General features: G+C 46.4%; 1 long non-coding RNA gene across 2 annotated transcripts; it reads right to left on the bottom strand.

Moving 5' to 3' along the window:
• Positions 1–279: 279 nt before the first annotated feature.
• Positions 280–15123, bottom strand: LOC112834853 (uncharacterized). 2 transcript variants are annotated; one of them, XR_012381194.1, is made up of 3 exons: positions 14806–15123; positions 3296–3585; positions 280–923 (listed from the first exon to the last, which is right to left on the bottom strand). It is a non-coding gene; the product is annotated as an uncharacterized lncRNA (long non-coding RNA). The 2 variants fall into 2 exon arrangements; XR_003211044.2 differs by having other exon boundaries at positions 14868–15123.
• Between the last annotated feature and the right edge of the window lie 8384 nt (positions 15124–23507).

The raw sequence follows: 23507 nt of genomic DNA, 5'->3' as shown, positions 1-23507 counted from the left end.
ATCTGTTTCCTCGCTTCTTGAATTTGATGAACAACCCTTACTAGTCATACTTCTGACAGGATCAGCACAGCCACGTGTGAAAAGTATAAAACATTTTTTTTTATGGAAATGCCCCTTTGGCGGAGGGAAGCAATTTAAATTCAAGATGAAAGTGAGTAAATAAACACTATTAGGGGAAAAAACCCTTATCAGCAAAATAAATATACAAAAATTCTTCTTGAGACTCCAAGACGGAGCAAGGTTAAATCCAGGCAAGCCCATCTGTTTGACAGGTTGGCTTGATAAACGAAATAAGAAAAGGTTAACCATAATGTGATCAAATGTGCCTCGTCTCTCGTGAGAGAGTACTAATTGCACAGAGCACAAGCCCTAAGCTAATTCTTACAGCCCTGGTGATTTCTGGTATCTGTTGATGTGTCAAAATGTGTAGACATTGCCAGTTTTGTTTTGTTTGTTTGTTTGTTTGTTTTTTAATGAAATACTGATGGTTGGACTCTGAAAGTAATAGGAAATCAGTTGCTGGATAGGGTCCTAAGTGGGCTGCTTTACCCAAATACTGCCCAGATCCCACCTCGTGTCCAAGGGCAGCTTCCTGCAGCCTTGGCTGCTACAGGGAAAGAGCATCCCCCATATCGGGCTGTCCTTCTTGCCCATGCTGAATGGAAGCAGCAACCTTGCTTCTTCACTTCTAGGGCACATGTCTCTTCTGCTCTCCATCATCCCCAGGTGGGGAGAGGACCGCAGGCCCAACCCCAGGAGGTGACATCCTTTTGTCATCATCCCAGGAGATACATTGTTGTTGCCCATCCCCCTCCTCTCCCATCCTCCACCTCTTCCTCCTCCACATCATCATCATCCTCAGCATCCCCATCTTCCTCCTCCTCATTATCATCATCCTCCCCATCATCCTCTTGTTGTCATTCCTGTAAAAACACCATGATTGTAAATTAAGAATTCAATAAGAAAGTAAGATTTCTCTCCCTGGTTTCTATTCAATAGGAGTCCCTCAATGAAGGATTGTTAGTAAATTATGTTTTTTTAATTCTTCACAAAACTATCTGTTGCTTAAAAATTTACGAGTTAATTGAGGCTATATATTAACTTTGATTCTATTCTAGTCATCTCCTTCTGACATATCACCCTGGTCTCTTAGTCTCTTGATGTAGACCTGGACAACAATGTACAATCCCATCAATGGCACGCTTATAAGTTATTTCTTAGATTACCACATCTTGCGCTTCCTTAATCTCACTCATAATGCTGAATTTTCATTACCTTCATTTCAGAGGGTAAACTAGTCCCCAGACATTAGTGTAGTTGCCTTGTTAGAAATCACTCATTCACGTGTTCACTTGATCAAACAGTCCTCCTCTCTCCCTAGTAAGACCAATTCATATCCAGGTATATGCTCAGGGTCTGGGGCCATTCCAGTCCAGGTGGAATGGGAAAGCCAGGAGCCATACTCAGGGAATCTTCTTGCTTGGTCATCTCTTGTGCCTTGTGGCCCCAGGCATCTTAAGTGAGTCATAACTTTGTTCTCAGATTCCTCCCACACCACCACGACCACCAGGTTCTGCAGGTGAGTCCCACCATTAACTGCCTACATTTGGACTCCTTCCAAAAACACCTTCGGGATCCCCCAAAGCTCTCCTGACTTCTCTCTCATCGTCTACCTGGGAAATCTTGGACTGGGGTCCTGAAATCTCCTGGCCAGTTTGTCTGTTATGATCCCCCTAGATTTCCCATGTCCCAAACCCCAGATTGCCCATCCAGAAACCCTGTTAAACATTCCTGATGCTAAATGCTTCCCGGAATCCCACCTATCATGTGGCCCTCCTTTCTGATTTGACATTATTCCATTACCAGCAGTTGGGTCTTTTCCCTGCGATAGGTGAATGAACACTAAATCCTAGCTCTTCTCACTTGGCTCAAAGCTTAGAGGCCATTAATTCTTTCGTGCCTGGCAAGAGCTCAGAATATACTACATATATGTTTCAGGAAATCAATTTTTTGCATGTTTCGGCATGTCCTCTCATCAAACTTCCAAAGTTGGAGCAAGAGTAGAAATGGACATCCACAGATCATATCACTAAATATTTTAAAGTTAAAATCAAGCTAACTGGTGGTGAAGTGGAATGTTTTTGAAGCCCCACCCTTTGTAAATATACTTTCATAACATCCAGAGAGGTCTGGTTCTTCCTGAGACCCATCCTTCTTCCCAGAGCTCTGCCTTGAACGTGAGGGTGGGTTACGAGGAGACCAGGGTCCTGGCCTCATCTAACACCCTGGCCTTCCCATCCTGGGGTCCTCCTACCCTGTAAGTGGCATCATACACCCATGTTGATACCCACCTGTGATCACCTAAATTCTATGCACCTGTTCATCCCTATAAACAGGTACCTTTTGGGTACAGACTGGTGAAGAGACAAGGACCTGGGGAAGAGGCCCAAGAATCTCTAGACCAAAGACCAATCATCAGAGAATGTGAGGTCCTGATGGGCATGTCCCTTTAACTCTGTGGGTCATGAAGCAGCCTGAGCGGGTCAGGGCAGAGGTCCAGGTAGCTCCTATCTGGATCCAAGGGCAGCACAGCTTCCAAAGACCCACAGTATGCTAGCAAGGGAGATGCCATGGCCACTGTGGTATCTCCTTGCTCCATCCTCCTGAAAAGAAGAGTGGCAGGCACCCTGGACCACCTCTCAAGTCTCTCTGAGGGGTAAATCACCCCTGAGTCACCAAACAGTAAGTTCCATCTGAAGGCTGGTCAAATTAGCTAACAGACCAGAGAAAGCCACACAACCAGACCCTCTGTCTTTGGAGGACAAAAGGAAGGCAGCAAACATGTGGACCGTGGGCGAGGAAGGGACAATGGAGTTTGGGGGTCAGTCCTCCTTCAGCCCCCGGCCAGCAGGCTGGGGAGGTATCTGTGCATGACTGGAGGGAGCCACCCTGAACAAGGCAACCACTGGAGCCCAGGCGGAAGGGTCTTCGCAGCTGGGTCTCCTCCCTGTCTGCGTGGTCTGGTCGCCCAGAACTGGTTCTTGCATTTGAAACCTCACTGCTTGCACTGAGGGAAACAAGATTTGTGAATTGACAGAATCCTGGGGCTATCCCACCCCGTGCTGGAGTCAGAATGGCTTCCTGGCAGGGCATGAACTCGCAGGAATGTTGAACCACTCAAGGGTGGGGGAAGCTGAAGGAGGGTGTGCAAGCAGAAGCACATTTTTTGTTCTTTGGATATATATTTATTCAAAGGCCTCAAATTATTCTTGAAGTCACATAAATTGTAACTGACCTTGAGAATGCAGGTGCTGTGTGTAGATTTTGCTGAGCTACACACTTTGAGTGCTTTGGGGTTTTTCCTTTCCTTTTCTTTTTTCACTTAATACTTCACCGTTCATATCTCGGATGGGAAGTCCTCTGCACTCAGCCATTTGGGAGCGTCATGAACTGTGCGGCAGTGGGTTAGGCAGCCTCCCGGTACCTCTGCTGGTACTGTGCCAGCTGGCACTGTAACAGGCCTTTTTGCCCAGAAGCTGCTGTGGATGATTTACTCAGACTGAGGATCAGAATTCCTGACGCCACCTGTAAAGATGGCACATAAGGACCAAGATAAAATGAACGTGTATTTGTAAAGAGATAAAAAGACTGGCAAGCACCAACAGCACTTCATGAGAGCTGAGAAAATGATCCCTTTGCTCCTAATCTCATGTTTCTGTACCTTTGAGCACTTAGACTATGGTTCGAGGGAATCACCGCCCAGTGGTTTTATTTAATTAAACATACACCAAACCAGCTGAGACCAAAGTTACTTTCCCTTTTGTTACCTTTCCCAATACATCAAAAGCAGCATCCACAGAATCCTTCGGTATTTCCTGAAGACTTGCTCCAATTTCCTTGTTGTCTCTGGGTGCTCCTGAGCTCAGAGATAAACTTATTTCCATATTTCACTGCTGCGCCAACACCATGGCATTCACTTCTGTGCACTAATTTTCAAAATCTTAATATCCTCTCTTTATTTTCTCTGTGACCCAATTTCCCTTTATTTTATGTCATTGTGCTATACAAGTTCTTGTGAATTATCTCTAAACAGTTTTGAAATGAGGATCAGGAGAGATTGGTTGGCTAGTTATCTGGTAGATGACAGATTAGATGGAAGGACAGACAGAAGGACAGAAGAATGGATGGATGGACAGAGAGATAGATTAGAGGATGAGCGCATGGATGGACAGAGAGAAGGAAGGACAGACACTATGGATGGATGGATGGATGGATGGATTAGATAGAGAGGATAAGTTAAGATATTATTAATCTTCCAGGTGGAAGAATAAAAACAAAATTCTTAACACTGGTTGCCTGGTTTGAGAGTGGAGGAAGAGAGCACAAGGGAGGAAATTGGAATAAAAGTGAGCAGACTGGTTCTTTTTTTCCACTTTCTATTATTTGATTTTTTGCAATGAGCACTTATCATTTTCAATATTTTAAAAATGCAAAGTAATAGAAATATATATACCCTATAAACATAAATGCTACATAAATGAAATATTAGATATAGAAATACAAAGTAAATATAGTGTTGATATGTAATATGTCCCTAAATTCTACATGTGAAATGCCATGAAGGCATCGCCGACACGCATTCCCACCAACAGTGTGAAGAGATTCCCTTTTATGGACATCCTCACCGGCACCGGTTGGCAACCTAATTTCTGATCTATTGTGGCATACCTCAAAAGATACCTTCATTATATACCCACCTTATATTTGGAAGATAGAAACATAAATGGATTATCTAAGACTGGAGGCAGAGCAGAAAGAGAACTACAGTGGTTTTTAGCCCACTCTCCACAAAAGAATTTAGAGATTTGTAGTGTCCTGTAAATTTATGGTAGAATATTAATAGCGCAATCGTTAACTATTTTTGTTAAAATATTTGACTTTTGTTTGCTTAGTGTATATGATTTATGATCAATTTAGAGTCCATGAGATTTTTAAAATATAATATATTAATAATTTAGGAATAGATATGTTTATATATTTGGTGGGTAGTTTGATTTAAATAATGAAAAATAATGATATCTATAGGAAAAATGTGATCCATAGAATAAATAAATAGAACAAATAAGCATATAAACAAAACATAGAATCTAAAAATGGTGTGCACACACTTCTCACTTCTGTATTTTGTCCCAATGTCTCCACTTTCTTGTACTTTGACACAAACTTCATGTATAAAATTTGACATCAAAAATTATCTTAAAGAAATGATTTTTTACAGCAGTTATACAATCTGTCAAAATACCACTTTATTTAAGGAACAGGGATTATACTGGATTGCATAGAATAACACAGGAGACAGGCATTTGCTTTTTAAAAGCTGATTATCCCAAAGTTCTGCGGCCAAATGCAGTCTTAACACACTGGAGGCTTAGGGAACTCTGGCCTCACAAATCACCCCTGGACTTAGGGGTATTTATAGAATATTGAATTACATAAGACATACAGATATCAATTTCATTAGAAAAGAATGCTGACAGCGCATTCTGTCTGTCGGAACAGGCCGGACACCTGGCATGTGCTGGGTCGCTTGCACCGTGTTGCATAAGCTCCTTCTGCACACGCCAAACACGCCTCGCCTGCCCTCCCTCCCAGCTGGCAGAAAGTCGGCACAAACTGTCTGATCTCCAGTTTCTCTTCATTAGCCTTCACAGCCCAGGACTGCCGATGCTCTAAAAATAAAGGTGTACCACCTGCGCATTCTCCAATGTGCATGTCAACACCAGATAGCAAGCACAATCTCTCACAATGGCTCACGCTTCAAAAAAGACAGAAATCATATTCCTTTTAAGAAGGATCAATGTCTGCTCTTGGCGCACCCGGTTCTACCTAAGGAAAATTGAATGAAGAAGATGTCAGGTCACGGGAACTCTCAATTTCTTAGAAATGGGTGAAGTACAGTTCGGTGGAAAGCAGTGAAACAAAATGCTTGTTACATCTGAAGTTGGCAGAGCTGGAAAATTCGGAGCTGGCAAGGTTCATGGGAATCAGGGACTGGGGCTAAGAGCCACTGGTTTCAAGACCACGTTGGCCACATCTCTGCTCTGTGAACTGGGGCAAGTATCACCCGACTGCATAGTAACCGTGGAAAGAGTTACCATCTCGATTTTACCAATGGGGAGGCAAAGCCAGAGAGAACAGAGATGGTTTACTTCAAGAGCACCTTGACGGGTACATAACTGGTTCCAGCTTAGAGCATTTTGTTATCAGCACACACTGTGATGAACACAAATAAGGGTTTACTATTTCCTGCTCTCGGCATTTGGAACCTGAAACAGAAAACAGCAGATTGGAGCCACGGCCTGTAAACTCAAGATTATTCTCTACCAGCCAACAAGATGGTGACGATGTGAAGTTAGACCAGGTTCTAAAAGGTTCCAGAAACCGTCCACTCTAACTCTACACAAATACCTCCTTCCCATCAAGTAGAACAGTTGAAGACAGGTGCCTCTTTCCCACGTCACTGTATAACCACTTTCCTATCATCCCACCAAAAACGACACACTCGAGAAGCGCCAGTAACCATCAGACACCGTCAGGAAGCCGTTCGCCCTCCAGTTTGGGAAAGACCAGGAGAATTATGTGCTCAGCGAGACTTGGCAAAGGGCATCAGCATGATTGCTGAACAGAGTGGTGCCAACTTCAACGACAAATAAACCAAGTTCATTTGCTTTATGCCCAGAAAATGCCAAACTTTGATGATGTGGAACAACTTTATCCCTTTTATAAGTTTAAGAGTACTTCCTAGACATTTGGGATGCAGCTGACGTAACGTCTACCATCCCTCTTTTGCTCATGCTCTTATTGGTAGAGCTGCGTAATTTGGTTCAATCAATTTATAATGTATTTTTCATGGTGAAGTCAATGTTTTGTTTTCCTGTTTCCAGTTTTCTTCCTTCTGAAAATTGCTTCCTGTGCCTGTCAGCCTTATATTTTATTTTCTGTATGGAATCTGCAAGGGTCAGAAAATGATATAAATTCCATTTCTCTAAAAGTCCCTGAACTTAAAAATGACATGAAATAACTATCCCCCAAAAAGTAAATAAATAAAATAAAAGCATCTTCTCAGTATTCAGTCTGTGCCAAAATTTCTCTTTTCCCACCTACCCTTTCTGGCGCTGCTGCATTCCTTACCCGCACCTGTGGTTCATGGACCACATCCAATGACAGTGCCTTGTCGACCTCCCCAGCCAACTGTCCTGGAGGTCACTGCCTCCTGCTCTGTGCCCCCAGGGCATTGATGCCCCGTCTCCACTTAGCAAGCCTCCTCTCTTACTGCTTCCTCAGGTTCTAGAACTGGCGCTGTCCCCAAGCCTTGCCGGGCCTGGGGTGCAGTGTCTTGGAGGGGAGGCCAGCTTTGGCACAAGCTCCCACCAGACCTCGAAGCTGCTGTCCCGGTGGGTATAACAAACTCCACCTTCCTCTGCTTACAACCGATATCTTAAATGCTCATGCGTGAACATTCTAGTGTTTGTGCTCAGCTCCTATTGTAGGGTTCAAGAATTTGTTTTTCTCCTCTTTGTACCTGCTTGCCCAAATCAGCCTTTGCCAATTGGGTCGCAACAGGTTTAAGGTTAAAGAAACAGGATAAATCAGTTTCTTAGGATATAATAAACATGAGAGAGAGAATTATAAGGTATCAATTGTTGACTGATTAGGTTAATTGTTCCTAATGGTGTTGCACGGTGTTGTAATGAAACTCACAACCCAAAGGTGTTCTGCCAGGTGGGGTGTGAAGTAACCAGAGGGAAAGATTCTACAAGCCCCTCAAAATCAGGAACAAAAGTTTGAAGATATTTCTATTCCCGGAGAGTCTCTGATGAACAGTGGTGTTTTCAGGTATATAACGGTTGCCAATTTCATATGGCGGTGCCTGTGGTAGATGCTGAACAGAGAGGTGAGGGTCGGTGAAGAGAGCGCATGCCCTGGGCCAGGTGGGGACGGATGGCTTCCTGACAGTGCTGGACCCTGACATGGCGGCTTCATAAACCCCAAGGAATGCCCAGGAATGCTGTCCTGAATCTTCCCAGGTTGAAGGCACGTTCCCAGCGGCCAGAGTGCAACATAATCTCAGTTTCTCAGTGAGCCTGGTTACCCAGCAAATGACACCTTTTTGCAATCTACTGACTATTCTCAAATAATGGGCAAATGTCTATGAGATCGCATCTCACAAACTCGGCAACATCAGGTAGTACTTCATCCAACGGGATAGGAAATCCACCACTGACGGTTGGTCACACTGTACCATTGATAACACTCCCCAGGAAGCTGTTTCCTATTTGATGGGCCCAGAGCGTTGAAGGGAGATCAGTGACTGTGTGGGGCTTGCAGGGCGTGCTTGGATGAGCTGAGCTGAGTCGTGGTGAGCTGAGCTGCACTTCCTCCTGGATCCCCTTCCTTGGGCAGCCTCAATTCACTCCGATCATTCCGTGCCATCAGACTGGGGGGGAGGGGCAGACACAGCTTATACCAGGACCACCCACAGGGGACGGGTCATTTCACCGCCCTGTGGAAGCCAAGGTCCTCCAGTGACCCAGTGAGTGACCCTGCCCATGGAGCTGCAGACCTCCCTCTGGGTGTTGCCCTGTCTCCACCTCCACCAGAACAGCAAAAATAGAAACTACAAGATGGGAATGCCTGCCACTCACAGAGAAATAGCTTGGGGCATTTTCTTTTTTGATGTGAAAAAACTCCATGTTTGAAATAGTTTCCTTATTCAATCCTTTGTTTCCCAGTGACTAACTCCTCCACTGAGGATAATAATAAAATCATTAGGTTTTCAAGTTTCCTCCTTTAGTAAAAAACAGGGTCTAAATCAATGGGAAATAAATGGGTTCTGGTGTTTGGTTGCCGTAATTAGATGAAAACAGCTGTATTTTCCAATCCGTACAACCGGATGATTCTAAGCAGCTATTTTGTTGACTGTATATGTGGGTTTGGGGGGCTTTGTTTGGATCTTGCTTTCTTTCTGTTAAGACAGGGGACTCAGGCTTATGCCCAGGCTGAGATACCTGGACTCGCCTAGCGCCTCACGCAGTTCCTCAGTGGTATTGTTTCTGTAGTGTAAGAAAAGAAAAGATTCATCTGCTTATTTCCTTTCCCTGACAGATGGGAAAAAAATAAAGAATTTATCTTCAATCTAATTATAACAGAGTGTTGCCATGAGTGTTTCTTTCCTCCCCAGTAAAAAGAGCAAGAAAAAAATGTCCTTAAGCCTTAGGCCTAATTTGTTCCCAGATTAGTAGTAGCCGTTCTATGGAGAACACTCTTCCTGAAATGGCAAAAGAGAACTGTTACTTATTATTTTTCTTCTATAAGCAAATAGGTGTTAAAATTACAGGGAACATATTTTCTTTATATTAGTTAAATGAATCTGTACAAAACCAACTCAAATCAATCCAGTGAAGTCAGCATCAACTGCAAGAATCCATTTCCATGACACAGAGGTAGACAATTACAAGGAGGGTGCAGATCTGATTTCCACGGGCCTCACATATTCAGAGCCTGGTTGTCTAGGGGGAGTGGAGGAGAGCCTCAGTGGGTAGCCCCCAGCCCCTGAGGAGGGACGCTGGCCCAGAGAAGTCCCTGGAAAAGCACTTGATCTGCCCCAGTTTTGCAAAAGCAGAAGGGAAGACTGGAGCTCATGCCATGGAGTCAAGACCCCCCAGAAAAGCAGCGACCTTCGTCGTCCAAGAGCAGCCTCTCTGTGGCCCAGCTCTGGATGGAAAAGCCAGGTCCACACACCAGCCCTCCCAGTGAACAGTTCACCAGGCTTTCACCGCCATGGTCAACGGAAGTCTCTTTGTTCTAGGATTTTCCCTTCTCTTCTTTCTGCCTCTGCAGACTATTGTCACGTGGCGCGAGTTCAATGATTTATGCTCCGGGCCAGCTCCCTGGAAGTGTCCACCAAAGACCCAGAGATACATCCACATACTTAGGTCTTAAAGGTTCAGTTTCCTTGGGGCGACTAGTTGACCTATTCAAATGGAATGAAGATCTTTGATTGTTCTATCAGGATAATGATGTAAAAGGCAATGTTGACAAGGATCCTGCTGTGTGACAGGCATAATTGACCCTCATCTAGCAAGAAGTGGGGTCCGGGCCAGAGCTCACTGTCTGATCGCCCATGCTCATTCCTGGAGAACTACCGTTTTCTCATGCACTCATTGATTTACATTATTGTGTTGTGTACACAACTCCTGTTCTTTGTCAAGATGAGAGAATACGTTCACTGAAAATAAACATAAGCTGAGGTGAGTGCAGTGGAGAACCAGGCTAACGGGTCCTCTGGCCTCTGTCTGCCCTCCCCTGGACCTGACGGGGGAGCACTGGCTGACCAAACAGCTGTGTAATTACAGACTCGGGCTCAGGGAATGCGTTTCCATGTGGACATATCTGAAGAAGAATAGCTGAATGGCAAAGATATTCTGTCTTGTAAGCCTCTGTAGTAAGTAATGGACTCACAAATTAAAAATGCCTCCATTCATTGTTTTCGTATAACATCCAGTCACCACATCAAAAACTAATGATGTATTGTATGGTGACTAACATAACATAATAAACTAAAATGTAAAAAAAAATTAAAAATGCCTTGTAGGAATATTTGAGTCTGAATTGAGGGCAAATGACATGTTGATTGAGCATCAGAGATGCAACAATGATCAATTCAGGGAACAGAAAAATTAATTACTGTCCCAAGGACCATGCCTCTCGGCTCCCCCACACCCCACGGAGGACCACGCCCCCAGCTCTCTCCTCCCCTCCCCCCGCAGAGGACCACGCCCCCCAGCTCCCTCCTCCCCCCACCTAGCAGAGGACCACGCCCCCCAGCTCCTCCTGTCCCCACGGAAGACCACACCTCCCAGCTGCCCTGGGTAGGTAAGATGCCGCTCAAACTTGCCATCTTCCAATACTTGGCAGGATCATTGGGATACGTGAAGGCGCAGCTTCCACTGTGACACCAAATACTACCCTAGCAACTTCCTGAGTATTACGAGGTTTACGTGATGACGTCTTCCGTACACCACGTTAGCACAGTGATCCAGAGGGAGCTTGGCACCAGCTGAGCTCGTTTATTGGCGGGACTGTGTATCACTTGGTTTTTATTTCCTAACTTCAATAGCTAAAATAAGATTCAGTCACACTTAAAATATTAAGTGTGTTAAATGTAATTAAATATTACACTTAAAATGGAAAATATGTATTCATTCCGAGAGGTCCCACTAAACCATTATGACAAAAAATATTATGTAAAAATAAACTATGACATTGAGGTGAAGGGTGAATAGGATAGAAGAAAAATAAGAGCTCTCAGGAGAAAAGTTAGTAGTCGGTGTCTCTGTCTTAAAGACCAGGCGCACTTCACTGAAATTGAGTGGAGACATTGATGCTGAGGTTCTAGTTCCTAATTCTTTTTCTTTTCCCGGGCATAGTTGATAAACACTATATATCACAGGTGTACAGACCCATGTTTTGATACATGCATACATTATGGAATAATCAACACATCAAACTGATGAGCACACCCATCACCCTTCAGAGCTACCATTCTCTTTCCTTTTTTTCTTTGTCTTCCTCTTGTTCATTTATTGACTTACTTGGTAAGTAGTTCTTAAGGTTTAGGTGGCTCTTTATTTATAAAGAAATCAATTTCTGTGTTACCATATCGACAGGCCTCGATAGAACATCCGACTGAGATTTTGGGAGAAATCTCATTTCCTTCATTAGATTAAATTGAGACCACCCCATTGCAAAAAAAATGCTGCTGGCTGACTTCAATATACAAATAGAAAAGAGGTATGTTCTCAGGGGGAAAAAAAAATACATGATGTAGAGGGAAGAAGACGTGACATCTCAGGAAAATCGATCCAAAAATGGAAGAAGCCACATGTGTGGAAGGCAGTGTCTGCCCCATCACCAGCTGGGGGCAGGACAGGCTGCTGCTGTGATCTGGGGCGGGAAAGGCATGGGGAAGGGACACAGAAACTGATTTGAATTCTAAGATGTTTAAAGCGCTGTGGGTAGTTCCTCTAAATAAGGACCTTTTCAGGCAGGAAACCCAGCAACATTAGGCAGATGCCGGTGTAAGGAATTATGGTTCAGCAAAAGCAAGAAAATAAGGGGACCTTGAGACCAGTCTAGGGAGGATTCTCTGTGGGTCCTACATGCTTCCCCAACTGAGAACCAACGAGGCTCCTGCAGGCTCCCAGGCACCTCTCTTACACTGAAATAAGAATGTGGGATGACAAAATTGGGCAGGAAAGGGGACACAATCGGTGCTGACATGGATAAGAATACGCACTTCCTTCGAGGGATTAAGAAATAAAGTATGGCATCAGCACTGTGCCATCAGATTAAATAAATGTCATAAAAATATGAGCACAAACTTTCCAAGGAAGAAGGGATAAGATAAAAGTTGCTTCAACTTCTTAAAGAATCAAAATGGCTGGACAAGGCCTGGTGTGAGCTGGGCCCTGCACAAACAGAAAGAGGCAGAAAGACGGAAGAGGAACATTGCAGGTGACAAAACAGCTCAAGGAAGTTCCGCAAGAGAAAGGGTTGGGGGTGACCAGGCAGAGATCAAACCACTTTTGCAGGACAGAGCAGGGAGGTGGACGAGTCATGAGGGTCACCGTGAGAGCTAAGCCAGGCTGTGGGAGACCACAGGTGCATGGAGCAAAATAATGGGTTAAATCAAATGAAAGTCAGGCTTTAGGAAGCGAAATTTAAGGCTGCAGATAACAGGGAGTCCTGCAAAGCTTTAAAAACAAGGGATTTTCTTTATCAATGCTTCGCTTTAAGAAGAGTGTTGGGTCAGGTTGAAGGAAACCAGATGACGAATGCCCAGGGAGGAGGTCACCAGTGAGTCTCAGTAAGAGGTCTTAAGGACTTGAACTAGAACTGTAGCAAAAAGACCTGAAAAGAGTCCAGATTACATATAGTGAGAGAGTCTGTGTTGCTCCACATTCTCTCCCTCTTACAGATGCCAGCTCCCCATTCTAGAATATGTCAGAGCTACGAGGACGAGGCGTGCCTTCAAGGGTGGTGCTCTTCGACGTAGAAGTGAAACATTAAGAAGGAAATGGACTAACAAGTAAAATAATTTAGTTAAACAGCATGAAGTTTGAGAAGGTAAGTTTACCACGAAAACCACCACTTTCTGAAGTTGCGTCTTACACACGTCTGGGGGTTAAAGCCCATAGCAGACATTGCTGTTAGAAATCATGTTAGAGCCTAGAAGACAGCGTACTGGGATTGGACATCCACAAACACGACATCTCCATATTAAAGAATCTGTGTGTGAGAAGGATGATGTCCACTGCCCACCTCTAAGCTCACTATGTCACTAAAGACACCACCTTACATATCCTGTTTACATAAGTATTCCCTGAGACCTCCCATTTGAGAACCATGGCAGACAAGGATGTTGTAGAAAAATTCCTTCTACAAACACCTAGAAATGCTTTTACTATTTTTTTTTTAATTCGAAGGACCATGTAGTCCCTCCCTGGTGGCAGGAGTAGAGAGCCTGGGAAGGCAGGGAAGATGCTCTGACAGCAGGGGACCCTAGGACTCAGAAGGGACAGGATCAGAAGCTGGAGACAGCACGACACATGAGGGGGCCCCGGGCCCGGAGCACTGACCGCACACTGACCAGCACAGTCAAGTGCTGGTGAGAATGTGGAGCAGCAAGGGCCCCCACGCCCTCCTGGTGGGGGTGCAAGATGGTGAGAGGGCTTTGGAAGACAGTCTGGTGGTTTCCTACAAAACTGAACATCTTCTCACCCTACAACCTAGGCACCGTGCTCCTTGGTATTTCCCCAAAGCAGTTGAAAGCTCACGTCCACACAAAACCTACATATGGATGTTTACAGCAGCTTTATCCATATTTGCCAAAACGTGGAAGTGACCAAGGTGTCCTTCAGTTGGTGTTGGATAAATGAACTGTGGTCCATCCAGACAGTGGAGTAGTACTTAGAGCTAAGCAGAGATGAACCATCAAGCCGTGAGAAGATGTGGAGGAATCTTATATGCATATTACTTAGTGAAAACAGCCAAAATGAAAGGCTACATACTATATGGTTCCAATGGTATAACATTCTGGAAAAGTCAAAATTATGGAGAAAGTAAAAAAAAAAAATCAGTGATTGCCGCGGGTGGAGGATGAAGGGAGGGAGGAGCACACAGGATTTGGCGGGCAGTAAAACTACTCTGCGTGACATATAATGATGCATACATATCATCAGACATTTGTCCACACCCACAGGATGAACGACACCAAGAGTGACCCTGAGCAGACTGTGGGCTCTGGGTGATGACGACGTGTCCACGTAGGTTCGTCAGTCTTAACAAATGCACCATCTGGTGGGGATGCTGATCGTGCAGGAGCCTGTGCATCTGGTGGGGGCAGGGGGACATGAAAAGTATCTGTGCCTTCCTCTGAATTTTGCTATGAACCTAAAACTGCTCCAAAAAAATAAAGTCTTTTTTAAAAGGAAAACTAACTATACTGGAAATAAAATAAAATGAAATACAACAGATAAATAAAACAAAAATCAATCTATGCCAGTCGAAGGCAGTCTTGAGGAGGGCCTTGAAGGTGCCAAGGCCCCAACCCACCCACTGGAGGAGACCACCCCCCAAGCCCTGACCACCTGTTAAGCACCATGGCCCTGCCCACCTAGCGGAGCTGACCCCGCCCACTGCTAGAGCAGGGCCCGCCCACCTGTGGGGACAGGCCCCGCCCACCTGCTGAGAGTCCTGACAGAACACAGCTCCTTTCCTGCTAGAAGCCCCGGGGCTCAGCTCACCCGTGCTTGTCTGGTGCCTTGAGCTGCGTGTGCGAGAATCCTAGGAAGACAGTCCTCCGTCTGTCCTGTGCTGTTCCCACCGTCCTGACACACTGGCGCTCAACCAGCAGGTGCGTACGAAGCGCCATCTGCGGACCTTCAGGTCCACTCCAGCCCTTCTGAGTGGCTTCTGCAGGTGCCAGTGAGTCCTGGAAACGCACTCAAAGGTGGCCTGTTTCTTGGCCTCCCACCTGGCGGAGCCGGGAGGTCAGCTGTTCTTCACTATGGGATGACCTGGCTCTTCAAACGTTCTCAATAGTTCGATGAGGATAGGGAAGAACGCCAAACGGATGAACAGGCTGGCTGTTGTCACAGCCTCGTGCCAGAACTGAGGGTGGCCCGCGTGGCATCACTGAACAAGGAGAACAGCCCTGCGGGAGCTCGCGTCACACACGCGCTTCGCCAGCCCGGCCCGGGAGGATGCAGGCGGCCGCCCACCTGGGCCCCCGGCACCTAAGGCTCAGCCGCTGAGATCCGCCACCGACTCCTCATCAAAACAGAGGCAAATGCTGAGGTCCTAACACGTTAGCTATGGCAAGGACTTTCGGAAGCCTTCAGACTGCGGACCCTAACGACAAACCGAACAATTCCAACAACCTGTCGGAAGGGAATCTTTTTGGAATGTCCCCTATGCAAGACCCGGGGGAGGGGGTGTCCCTGCCTGCTGGGAGCAGGGCATGCTGGGCCCTCTGGCACCTGCATGGGGCTCAGCCTGAGAACCACTGGCCCCACTCCCGGAAGAGGAGACCAAGGCACAGAAACAGTCGGGACTGTGCAAGCTAGTCTGTCCCAGAGCCACGGTGAGAGTCACATTCTCTGTTCCCCCGCTGTACTCTGCAGTAACCTTTTCTTGATAGGAATACAGGAAGAGAAATGAAAGAAATGTCTGTGGTCCTCGGGGAAGAGGAGTAACATTGTGAATGAGATGATGATGCAGGAGACACAGAAAGAGGGATGACAGGAGGCGGGGGGAGTGGGAGGGGCTCCTGGTGCCACAGAGCTGAATCCCCTGCGGATTGTCAGTCTCCACTGTAATTTGTCATGTGCTCTTTTCACGTACCTCCTCCATATGTCCCCGTTGCTTAAAAAGTATCATCACAGTTCCACAGGTGAAATGATGTTTAAATGGATTCAATCCATTTTTGAGCCAGTGAAAAATGAGACCTTCCACGTCCTCTTTCTTCCCATTACTTAGCTGTACCACCACGGGGCAATTAAAATGTGGAAGAAATAGAAACCACACGGCTGACCATGTTTGTTCACCATAAAAGACAAGGTGACAGGACTCCCTGATGCCTCCCAAGTCTTCTCCTCCCACATACCCATTATGAAGACATCTTTAAAAGTCAAGATGCAGGGACGCCTGGGTGGCTCAGATGGTTAAGCGTCTGCCTTCAGCTCAGGTCATGATCCCAGGGTCCTAGGATCGAGGCCCGCATCAGGCTCCCTGCTCAGCGGGGAGCCTTCTTCTCCCTCTGCCTCTCTCTCTCTCTCTGACTCTCATGAATAAATAATAAAACATTTTTAAAAAATAAAAAAATAAAAAGATGCAGAACAACCACTGAGAAAATACCCAAGGACACCCAAGGTCACCTGGGGGAGCACAGTTCCCTGAAGATCCAGAAACTCTTCTGATTGACCACTTCTGTCCCCGACTGATGGTTCTGCAGGATCAGACGCTTAATGTGAAAAATTTCAATGCTGTGTAATTTACTGCTTTGACAAATGAGCGAGCCAGCTGCGTTTGACACGCCTCTTTGAAACATGGAATATTTAAAATTCATACCCAAACTTAATGTATAGATAGATCACATATGTTGATGACTTCACCGATGTAACAAGAGCCTTGTAATATCTCACTAGGTGTGTTTTATTCCTTCTCATGTGTATCATGTGAAGATTAAGAGGCTATATTATTGCCTTCAAAATGACCTGCTATTTCCTGGAAACAGTAATTTGCCGGACCTGTCCTTGTCACTGGGTAAGTGTAATGCCTTTAATAATCTTCCATTCACTAAGTGATGTGTTTGCATCAAAGAGATGGATCTGGGCCCGAGGCAGCAGTCCGTGCCTGTTCTCCGAGCGCCATCTAGAGGTTTCACGGGGTCCGGAACCCGGGGCAGCTGGCTGGGAGGGCCGCTGGTTGGGAGGACCGCTGGCTCAGAGGACCGCTCTCTGTGTTCCTTTAACTCAGCACTCAGAAGTGTTTGTAAGGCTGGGAAGGGATGCCTCCAAGGGTATGATTATGGTGCCACTTCCCTCCGAAGGGGAACCGACAGCTGCTCAGCTGAGGGCTCGCCTGAGTCTGGGGCCGGTCTGCAGTGGGAACAGGACCATGAAGGCTCCCCAGTACACCACCAGCATCCTTTGAGCCTAAACCTCGAAGCCACGGAGAAGCTGGCCTTGGAAAGGCTTTAACACAGAGTTCTTTCTCTAACAAGCAAGTGCACCAAGGGTGACTGAGGGAAGCCAATGCTTCCAGAGGAGGGCGACGGGCAACCATTTGCCCATCCCTGCAGGCTCCAAAGTGCTGGGGCCGCCCCCGACCACAAGCCACAGGCCAGCTTGCACTGCAGCTGCACCCGGGAGACCAACGCGGGCACCGTCCACACTGCCCAAGAGGTGGAGGCCCGCCAGGCTCAGATTCACAGTTACATCGTGCCATGTGACTCTGTGAGTGGGGTGCACGCCATGTCAGGTACAAAATGCGGGCTGAGGGTACCATACTTCACACCAGAACCACACCTGCTACCTGCAGTTTCGTTTGAACAGACATGATGGAGAGACAGGCTTGACTGATCTGTTATTTCAGTGATGACCACTCATCTATCCAAAACTCAGTCTTCTGCTGCTAGAGCAACAAAACCATAATTTTGAAAGAAATGGGGTACAATCCCATCTTTCCAAGAAGGCTTATTTTTTTTTAAAGTGAATGTTTACAGAGTAAATGGAAGGACAAACAAACAAAAAAAAAGGATCCCTAAGTCTTCATACAGGTGGTCTGTGAAGGATAGGAAGAGGGGCCTTGGCTCCAGACGAAATCTCCCTTGAAGGAAAACAATAAAGAATGGCCTAAAATTTTAAAAGAAATCACAGAAAAGATGGTGGGAAAAAAGCAACAAAGTGTGGATGAGGAAAAAGATGGAAAAATCAAGATAAAAGATAATCTAAAATATTAAATATTAGGCATTGCTACCAGTAATGCTGGGTATCAACACACACTTACATAGCACCTGCTGTATACCAGGCACTTCACCTGCGCTCCTCATATGGCCACGCATCCTCACAAATCTCCCTGTGTAGCCCTGGGGATGGGCGCCATTGTCATCCCCCAGTGACAGCTGAGGAAGGAGACACCAAGAGGTGAAGGTTTGTCCCCGGCTTGCGGGGCGTCCACACTGGGCATTTGGACCTCATGGCTCAGGGGTCTGGGCCCTTGCAGGCCTGCCAACGGGCTGGGAGACGGAACAGGGACAAGGTGAATCCCAGGGGTGGGGGCAGGGAAACAGGAACAAGAAGCGGGCTCCTTATGTCCTTCGGAGCAAACTAGACCCCTGTCAGCCGGGGCTCGGCTTGGAGGACGTCCGGGCAGGCGGGTCACTGGGGCGGGGCGGGTTTGCCACCCGGAGCTCAGGGCCGCTTCCATTCCTCTCCTCACCTCTTGAATGGGAAGGAGAAGGAATGCCTGCCACATCCTGCAAAAGCCTTCCCTTCTTTCCACGTCTTCTTGAGGAAAAGACGGGAGAGCCACGTTGGTCTGACCAGTCACAGTTGCCCCATTTTGTTAAGAACCGAGCACGGAGGCATCCACCTGGCGCTCGTCGGGAGGTGAGAGACTGCACATGCACCCCTGACCTTGGTTAGAAGTCCCTCCTCTAGAGACTGAGCATCTCTCCAGCGCTAACCCAGAACCCCAGGATGGGAGGAAAGGCTTTCTGGGCAGCACACGGGTGACAGACATTTCCCCCATCCACAAACGCACAAACCTACCTTCATTTAGTTAACAAATAGTCTGAATCAATTTAAAAAAAAAAAAAAACCTTTATGACAAATATCCACCCGCTAATAAAACACTCAGTACCTTTTGCCGTGGATACGCATCTGTTCATTTGCTTAATGCCATTGCTACTGTGCATGTACTCTTCATGAAATGTAATTTCTAAATCCATTTACGGTTTTTAATTTTCTAAGCCATTAACGTTCACATGTGGATTCCCACTGCACTCCTGGGTTAAAATGTTTCATAGGAGAAAAAAATACATGTTTTGCAGGGAGCAGTACATTTGTCACCCCCCTGAATGAGGAACATGTATTAAACCCGAGCTCTACCTGTGGCATCTGTCACACGCTCGGCCATCGACGCAGATCCCCAGGATGGGTCTCCTTCTCTGCAAACAGTGATGTAGCTCTGAGGCCAAGTGAGAGACACGTCTCGCTGTCACGTCTGTTGACTATAGCGTGTGTCCCTTTGGGAGCTGTGAGTTCCTTGCATGGGGCCCACGTTCCCGTTTCCCTGCTGTGCGTCCTGGTGATCAGGACTCATTTGACGTGAGGTGAGCTGTAGTAAATACTACAAAATAAGCGGTGCCTCCCTGTTCCCGGGTCTTGGCCCCACAGAAGTTTTAGCTCTGCCAACATGCCCCTCTGACGCTCAAAAGGAAAACAAAACAGACAGACAGAAAACATCACTCCCAGAAAGGGGTCTCCAGCTCACTTTCTGACCTCACACAACAATTTCATTCTGGCCAAGCCTGAGAGGAGAGAGGAGGAAATCTGTGAATTATATCTTAAAAATAGGATATGGACAATCTTAAAATCTTATTTTTAGAAGATGCAAAATCTTTACGTTTCTCACATGAGTTGACCAGGTTTACAAATACTTCCCCCCCCAGCTTTACTGAGATACAATTAACACATAACAATGTGTAAGATGTGCAAGGCACAGATCTAACACGCTTACATATTGCAAAATGATCACCACCGTGGCGTCACATCGCATAACTACTATTTCTGTTTTGTGGTGAGAACATTTAAGGTCTACTCTCTAGGCAACTTTCAAGTATATTGAGCGGTATTGTTAACTGTAGTCTCCATGCTGGGCACTAGATCCCCAGAGGTTACTCATCTTATAAGTGGACATTTGTAGCATTTGGCCAACATCTCCCCACTTTCCCTCCCCAGGCTCTGGTAATGACCATTTTACTCTCCTTCTGTGGGTTCTACTTTTTTAGAGTCCACATAGAAGTGAGATGATCCAGTATTTCTCTTTCTCTGACTTATTTAGCATAATGGTCTCAAGGTCATTGCACATTGTCTCAAATGGCAAGATTTCCTTCCTTGTTATGGCTGCACACCATTCCAGTGTGTGTGTGTGTGTGTGTGTGCGCACATCTTTATCCATTCATCCATCAGTGGACCCTTAGGCTGTTTCCATGTCTCAGTGACTATGAATACTGCTGCAGCGAGCATGGGCTGCAGGTGTCTCCCCAACAATACTTTCATTTTCTTTAGATATATACCCAGAAGCATTAACACATTCTTTGAGTGATGGGCAATTAGTAGGAGTGTGTAAAGCTGCAAAGGAAAGTTTGGGTCTGTTGTACCCTAATTAGCCCTTGTCTCAGTTTTTGAAGCCCATGATTTGTGACATGATTTGTTTGATGAGGACGAGTTTTGCTGAATCACATTTTAGTCGCTTACATTCCCACACACACCCCTGTTTTCCTGACAGGCTCGGAGTCCCAGACGAAGCCCACTTCTGGGGCTGATTTAAATGAATCTGTATCTAACTATTCTCATGAGATGCCCTAGAAACAGTAGAACTGACAGACATTTTCAACAGATGGTTGACTTCTTTAAAAGCCCCACTTGTACCCCAAACCACCATATTTCATAATCATATGAATCCAAAATTCATTCTTTCTATAACTGAGCCATCAGAATACATATCACACTCTCTCATAAAATGCATCATTTCCTCAATTTTTATAGATAAAAAGAAACTAGGCTTAAAGAGTCCAAGTGACATGCCCATAATGAAAAAGCTGCTCAGTCGCTGAGCCGGAGGAGGCGTGGACACTGCATGTCCCTGCTTGTCCTCGGCCAGGGCACTGTCATTCACCAGCAGCCGTGGGTGTGAGCAGGGGGAGGTCGTGTCTGGGTCATGGGCCTCTCCTACGGCAACAGGCATCAGAGGAAACCACGTGTGAACCCTGACATCAACCTTATTAGGGGAGCTTGCAACCACCAGGGGAAGCTGGCCTGTGAATGCCGGCAGAGTAAGGTGGTGGAGGGGCACGCGAGGAGAGCTCAGAGACACAGATGGCACACAGACGACTCACCCAAGAAGGAGAATGTCCACACTGAGTGCTGAAGACCGGACACTGCCGTCCAGCAGAAGGTGGACAGTGGGGCACAACAGTGAGTTGGGGCAGGCAAATCTTGGAGTCCAGCGAGTGAGGCAGGTGCCTGTGAGCGCAGTGAGATGGAGAGAGGTAAAGGTAGGTGTGGGCACAATGAGTGAGTGTGTGAGGAATGAGCAGCATGCTGACCGGGCTGAGTCAGCGCTCCTGGACGAGACAGCACCCCTGGAGCCACCGCGGGAAAGCTGCACACGGACAAGAACTGGTACAGCTATTACGTCCAGGACACTGCCATGGTCTTCAAATGTCCCCACAGATGGTGCGTGAGCTGCAGGGGACACACGGCAGCTGAACGGTGACACCTGATGGCCCCTTGTCACAGATGGAAACATGCTGCTGTGAAGGGCAGAAGGCACCAGGTGCTTCTGGGCATGCCAGCCCGGAGGACAGCTTGCCACTGTAGTAGTGTGGGGTCAGTGGATGCGTCAGCTTGACAGGGCTGAAAGAGCCGGCACCCGTGAGGGCATCTGAGAGAGGTGAGCATGTGAGTCGGGGGGCTGAGCACAGAAATCCCTTCCGCCCCTGTGGGGGTGGGCATCATCTAATCTGCTGGGGCCCGAATGGAGCAAAAAAGGTGCAGGAAGGTGAACTCACTCTGCCTGAGCTGAGACAGCCTTCTTCTGCCCTTGGATATTGGTGCTCCTGCTCCTTAGGCTTTCAAGAGTCAGACCGAATTCCACCACTGGTTCTCCTGGACCTCCAGCTGTAGACACAGATGGTGGGACTTCCCAGCCTCCATAACCACATCCGCTATTCCTGTAATAAGTCTGCTCATACTGATCTATCTGTCTACGTGTCTACCCATCCATCCATCCATCCTCCATCCATCCATCCAACCATCCATCCTCCATCCATCCATCCATCCATCATCCATCTATCTATATATCTATCTATCCATGTATCTATCTATCATCTATCTCCTATTGGTTCTTTGTCTCTGAAAAACCCTAGCTAATGCAAATAGTAATACAACCAGGGATGCATACCTTGAATTTAATCATAAGGAAACATCACCAAACCCAAATTAAGAAATGCTCCCTAAAATAACCTGCCTCTGTCCTTCAAAACTAACAACATAATTAAAGACAAAGAAGGGTGGGGAACGGTCCCAGATTTGAGAACAGCCAAGAGACATAACAACTAAATGTGATACATGATCCCAACCTGGATCTTGGACTGAGGGGAGCCTCTAGAGCTCATTATTGGGATAACTAGTGAGGTCAGAATATGGATTATACCTTACAGTTTTGTATCAAAGGTGAATTCCCTTTATTTGATAACTAGACTATGGTAACATAAGATGATACCTTGTTCCTTGTTCTTAGGAAACATAAACCAAGGTGTTAAGGGATGTAGAAGCATGATTTGTCAGACATATGAAGTGTCATCGTGTGGTTCTGAAAATAAATTGTATTTACCTGTTCACAAAACCAGCGCCCCAGCCATCCACCTCTGTACTTCTCACAGCTGTTATGGTGGCACAGGATTCAGAGGGAGTCAGTAAGATTCCCAGAGCCCAGTGGCTTTATCTAAACGAGCAAAGAGCTCTCCTCACCCCCCGTCTCCTGATCCTAGGCCAGCGTGTTTGCTCCCAACTCGGGTGTGGATTCTAGAAAGGCAGACAACAGTTCTTCAGACAGTTAATGGATTTCCAGACAGTTAACAGGTGATGCACGTATCTTCCCCGGGTACTTAGCTCTTCACATTCCGCCTCCCAGGGAGTTAACTGGTAATCCTACTGGGATTATCTAGATTGTGTGATATTTGCATAAATACAGAAGGAAGGTGAAGGCGTGTGATAAAAAATTTTAAATGACCCCCAGCACCCAGACCTTGGATTCTGCATCTCCTTCTCCAGGATGGGGAACCAGGGGCCTTGGAGAAATGGCTGAGTCCCGGGCTGGGGCAAGGAAGGTGCAAGGTGAGCCCAGAGGGTCCGCTAGATCCAGGAAGTCAGGAAGCACTCAAAACAGCAAATGACAAAGGATCTGGGGGCCAACCCGAAGCAGCTCCCGGGGTCCAAAGCTGGAACAGCCTGAGCAACAAGATAAATAGCATAGTATTGGATTATAACCCAGAGTATGAAATAAGTCTCATGAGTTCACCTGGATATACATACATGATTGAATAGAGAAATAAAAGGGAAAGAAGAGACACATCCTCCTCACAGAAGAATCCT

Source organism: Callorhinus ursinus, unplaced genomic scaffold (genome assembly GCF_003265705.2).
Source record: "Callorhinus ursinus isolate GAN/ISIS: 27379988/994484 unplaced genomic scaffold, GSC_fseal_2.0 scaffold17, whole genome shotgun sequence".
Classification (NCBI taxonomy): Eukaryota; Metazoa; Chordata; class Mammalia; order Carnivora; family Otariidae; genus Callorhinus; species Callorhinus ursinus.
Note: the sequence above shows the minus strand (reverse complement) of the source record. Positions and strands in the feature narration are given on the sequence as shown.